The sequence below is a fragment of the Lygodium microphyllum genome, chromosome 26 (genome assembly GCF_053477565.2).
Source record: "Lygodium microphyllum isolate KBCC chromosome 26, Lygodium_microphyllum_v1.1.10, whole genome shotgun sequence".
NCBI classification, from domain to species: Eukaryota; Viridiplantae; Streptophyta; class Polypodiopsida; order Schizaeales; family Lygodiaceae; genus Lygodium; species Lygodium microphyllum.
The window spans coordinates 8,895,076-8,900,639 of NC_141160.1; the positions used below are offsets into that span (position 1 = coordinate 8,895,076).

A 5,564-nucleotide genomic window follows, 5' to 3' on the forward strand; every position below is an offset into this window, starting at 1 on the left:
CTTGGCAGCTAGTTCATCTGTGACAGCTCATAGTTGACTGAGACTCCTAGCATATATGCACAGTGTTGGCTTTTGGATTCAAGCGCGTCTTTTCATGTGATGCCTTATCATGAGTGGTTCCACTTCTACCGCACTGTATCAGGGTTAGTCAGGCTTGGAGATGACAGGTCTTTGGCTATTGTGGGCAGTGGTGACATACAGTTGCAGTTTTCCACTGGCAGTTCTTTTGTGCTCAGGGATGTACATCATGTACCTGCACTTACGCGCAGCCTTATGTCTGTAGGTCAGCTGGATGATGCAGGGTTTCACATTGGTTTTGGAGACTCTGCCTGGAAGATTACTAGAGGCAGACTTGTACTGGCCAGAGCTGCCAAGGCTGGCAGCCTCTATCCTCTTGTAGTGGATGGTCCTATAGTTGATCATATTTTGTCAGTGGGTTCTATCCCACATATATCACTTTGGAATGCCCGTTGGGGGCATATGTCTTTGAAGGGAAAGAAAATGCTTTCTGGTTTGCAGTATCTTCCGCCTTTAGACTATGCATGTTTTGACTTGTGTGATCATTGTCTTTATGGTAAGCAGAATAGGTCTATGCATAAGAAATCGCGTAGGCCATGCATGAGTGAGCCCTTGGCTTTGGTGCATTCCGATGTTTGTGGGCTCATGCCTTGTATGTCTATGGATAGTGCGAAGTACTTTGTTACCTTCATTGACGATTTTTCTAGGAAAGTGTGGGCTCATCCCATAAAGTAGAAGTCCGATGTCTTGGCAGTCTTTCAGCGTTGGCTTGCTCTTGTTGAGAACCAGACTGGGTATAGGTTGAAATGCCTTAGGACTGACAATGGGGGAGTGATGACACCTAAAAGAAGCATAAAAACAAGGAACAAAAGAATCCAAGCATGCATCATATTTTCATTTTTTGTCAAGAGAATAATACTACATTGTTACAAAATCACTAAAATACACACCTACATGAGGGGGCCACATCCACATCCACATCTACCATAATAAATAAATGGTATGCACAAAAGTGTTACGTGCATGTATTTGTGAAGGGTAGGAATACTCAAAATTAAAGGCCAAAGGTCTTATAATATCAAATGTATCAAAGTCAAAGAAATAATAAAAATACGAAGGGGTGTGCTTTTTGGGGAAGAGGTGGGGTGGAGTGCACGAGTGGTTATGTGCCTCTTTCCCTCCCTCTTTCTTGTCAAATCGCACATTCTCTTTTTGGTGGTGCAAAAAGTTGTTCTCTCTCCTCTCTCCTCTGTCTTTTGTGCAGAAATTCTTCTTTTCCCTTTTGTTCTTGCATAATGGTTGAATCTATGGATGAAGATGATGAAGATAACAAATTAGTTCATTATTAAGTGGAAGATTTATGGTTTCTTTTCAGTTTTGAGATTAATGGCTCAGCCATGTGCATAGATTTTGCATGCTTCTACCTTGGTTTCATGTTCATTTTCTGCCGTGGGAGGGTTGCTGTCATTTTGGTGCGTAGCCGGGGAAGAAGCTGATCTCAATAACTACAACTTGAGAGAGATTGTGGGACAACAAGAAATGTTGATGCTACACTAAAATGAGAAGCTGGTGGCAGACCAACAGTATCAAGAAGAAGAAAGGGTCATGATAAACTTCTACTTTATTATTGGAATATATGATAGGAGATGGCCCAGGGCAGGATAAGGTTTAAATAGGTTTTCATGGCGGAGAGAGAAGAAAAAGAAAGACAATTGCAAACAACAGAAGGACCGCAGCCCTTTCTGGCCCTTTGTGTGCTCAAAGGGGTTTTGATAATTACACTCTACCTTAAAGATTAAAGAGAGAGAGGAGGAGAATTCTACATGGCCGTCTCTTCCTCCTTCACAAAAGCAGGAGACATTCAAAATAATCCAAGTTGCAAACTGGTTTTCCTCCAGGAGACAAATGGAAGTTGAGGCTATCAGTCAAAAGAAAAAGCAATAGGATAAAAAGAAGAAAGAAGAATAGAAAGAAGGAAAATGCAACAGTAATAACAGGACGAGATGGCACGAGGATTCCCTTGGCCATAGAGAGAATACCGAAGAAGAAGAAGAAGAAGAAGAAGAAGAATACTTCTCCCTTCCTCTCCGTGTACTATCAGGCCTCCCGCTTCTCTTTGTCTCTCTCTCTGTCCATGTAGTCAAGCAGGTCGATGCTGCACCAATAAGTCCCAGAAGAAGAAGAAGCCTGTCTTGATGTGTCATCATAACCATAAATGAATCATAAGAAGAGATCATTAAGTGCAAAGATTGTCAAATCCAACAACCAAATTTGTTTTTGCATTAGTTTGGTAGAAGAAGAAGAAGCAGCAGAAGAAGCAACGACATCAAATCCCCCCTTTCTTCCTTGTCATCTAAAATCTCCTTTCTACGTGGCATCCCTTCCAAATTCAAGATCTCGTCTACAGTAATATATTATATGGATATTATCAAACGAATTCCATAAGACGACGAAAATATTGCGAAAACCAAGAAGAAACAGAAAGAAGACGAAGCATTTGATGTAATGAAGAGGAGCAGGTCTTATGCCACCATAAGTGTTCGAAGAGGCAGAGCGCACCTTGCACCCCAGTTTCCGCATGGTTGCCAACGTTGAATTCTAGCCTTATGCATAAGCTTAGAACCAGCACAAGATCGAGATGAAGAAAAAGATGGGGGTGAACAAAAAGTGAGAGAGAGTGAGAGAGATTGACGGTGCTGTGGCACGCCTCTGATGCCCTCTCTTTTTCATCCATGGTGGCCATGGCGTGGATTTGCAACTGCCACAAAACAAGGAAGATAGGGTTTATTATCTATTTAATTTTTAAAAAATCAATAATGTTTAAAAAAATCTTAATGTGCTTATCATTTTAGTGAAAGAGAGTGATGAGTACCTTTAAGCTTTCCAAAGAAAAACCTCACATTTTAACAAGCTCGAGTCCCATTCAGGCTGGCTGTCTATTTCCCCTCTCTCACAAAGAACCTTTGTTGCATCATCACAAACGAGCAAGTCATTAGGCCACCTCAAAGAGAACACATCCAACCTTACCACCATCTACCCTTCCATCTCAATCCTTGTGAATTCTATACCTCCCATTTCCATCCTCCACAAGATGGCAACCTAGATTTTGTCTCCCCCCTGTACACATATGTCCATAGCAAAGATACAGTTTAATTGAAGCACCACCATTTTTAAAAGAAACATATCCTTCAAGAAAATAAACCCTTTTATAAGCCACAACAACTAAAGCCCAAACACGCACACCCTAAAGCTTCATAACTTTCAAAATCTCTCATCAAAATTCAAAATGAAAGCCATTTTCCAAAGGTGTAACTCTTTATTAGAGTTATATCCTCATAGCAAATAATGCTAATAAACCCCACCTCACATATAGAGATCCATAACAAAACATGTATAACCAAATCCTTTTCCCTCAAGTGCTCTTTGAGCTATATGATAGTAGGAGTCATCCTTCTTCCTCCATTGTATGGAGAAGTTATTCTTATGGATCCTTATTGAAGACAAAACCCTATCTTTTCAAAGACTATAAAAATTTTTCAGTGTGGGAGTATTTGAGGCAGGGGTTCCCTTACTCTGGTGGTCATGGCTTTGGAGTCCCATACCCTACCATGGCTAGGCCTCATCCTTATGATTGAAGTTGTTTTACTAACAATTTTGGAAGTTGTTTGTGTTAGACAGTGGTTCTTCTTTAATGAGGTTCGCGAGGACGCTTCACATTTCAGTGTGGGAGGAATATGATGACACCTAAAAGAAGCATAAAAACAAGGAACAAAAGAATCCAAGCATGCATCATATTTTCATTTTTTGTCAAGAGAATAATACTACATTGTTACAAAATCACTAAAATACACACCTACATGAGGGGGCCACATCCACATCCACATCCACCATAATAAATAAATGGTATGCACAAAAGTGTTACGTGCATGTATTTGTGAAGGGTAGGAATACTCAAAATTAAAGGCCAAAGGTCTTATAATATCAAATGTATCAAAGTCAAAGAAATAATAAAAATACGAAGGGGTGTGCTTTTTGGGGAAGAGGTGGGGTGGAGTGCACGAGTGGTTATGTGCCTCTTTCCCTCCCTCTTTCTTGTCAAATCGCACATTCTCTTTTTGGTGGTGCAAAAAGTTGTTCTCTCTCCTCTCTCCTCTGTCTTTTGTGCAGAAATTCTTCTTTTCCCTTTTGTTCTTGCATAATGGTTGAAGCTATGGATGAAGATGATGAAGATAACGAATCAATTCATTATTAAGTGGAAGATTTATGGTTTCTTTTCAGTTTTGAGATTAATGGCTCAGCCATGTGCATAGATTTTGCATGCTTCTACCTTGGTTTCATGTTCATTTTCTGCCGTGGGAGGGTTGCTGTCAGGGAGAATATGTCTCATGTGCTTTTGAGCAATTGTGTGATGACAGGGGTACTAAGCGTCAGTTGACCACCCCTTACACCCCACCCCAGAATGGTTTGGCTGAGCGCATGAACATGACTATTTAGGAGCGTGTGTGCTCTATACTTAGCCATGCAGGCCTACTATAGAGCTTTTGGGTTGAGGCAGCTAGTACGACAGTGCATGTCATAAACCGATCGCCTTCTAGTGGTTTGGATTTCCAGGTTGCAGAGGAAGTTTGGGTTGGTAAGCCATCCTCTTATGCGCATCTCCATGTCTTTGGATGTGAGGCATTCTGCCATGTGCCCAAGGACAAGAGGAGTAAGTTGGATCCAAAGAGCATTAAATGCATCTTTCTTGGCTATGGTGATTCAGAAGAGATGGGCTATCTCCTATGGGATCCGCAGGCGCGGAAAATAGTACGCAGCCATGATGTAGTTTTCCATGAACACAAAATGCATAAGCAGCTTGAGAAGGTGGTTGAGATCCGCAGAGTGATCTTTCAGGAGTAGCCTCGGGCTCCAGCACAGTCAATAGTACAGCCTGCAGCAGTTCCTACACAGGGCCAGGGTGTTGGACAGGCAGTTGGGCAGGCAGCAGAGCCTGTGGTGAGACAGTCTACTAGAGATAGACATCCACCTGATCGCTATGAGCCCTCTATGCAGTATGTCTTGTTGACAGATGCAAGAGAGCCTCTCACCTATGATGAGGCTATGTGCAGGGGTGATAGTAACTCCTGGGAGAGGGCTATGCAGTAGGAATATGACTTGGGATCTTGTTGCCTTGCCTAAGGGCAAAAAGGATTTGCCATGCAAATGGGTCTACAAGCTGAAAAGTACCCCTGGGCACCCCAAGCCGGCCTATAAGGCTAGACTTGTAGCTAAGGGTTTTAAGCAGGAGCATGGAGTTGACTTTGATGAGGTCTTCTCTCCTGTCATCAAGATGACTACCCTACACTTGGTCTTGTCCTTGGTCGCGCAACTTGACTTGGATATTTATCAGATGGATGTTAAGACTGCATTCTTGCATGGGGATTTGCATGACGAGATCTATATGGAGCAGCCTACGGGCTTTGCAGAACATGGCAGGGAGCACCTAGTGTGCAAATTGAAGAAGTGTCTTTATGGCTTGAAGCAGGCACCTAGGGAATCATATCATA

The 5,564-nt window shown here is 42.1% G+C and overlaps 1 long non-coding RNA gene across 2 annotated transcripts; it reads right to left on the reverse strand.

Moving 5' to 3' along the window:
* Positions 1-2,005: 2,005 nt before the first annotated feature.
* On the reverse strand, positions 2,006-3,470 carry LOC148012987 (uncharacterized). 2 transcript variants are annotated; one of them, XR_015688929.1, is made up of 4 exons: positions 3,381-3,470; positions 2,891-3,135; positions 2,578-2,776; positions 2,006-2,205 (listed from the first exon to the last, which is right to left on the reverse strand). It is a non-coding gene; the product is annotated as an uncharacterized LOC148012987 (long non-coding RNA). The 2 variants fall into 2 exon arrangements; XR_015688928.1 differs by lacking the exon at positions 3,381-3,470 and having other exon boundaries at positions 2,891-3,171.
* Positions 3,471-5,564: the final 2,094 nt, after the last annotated feature.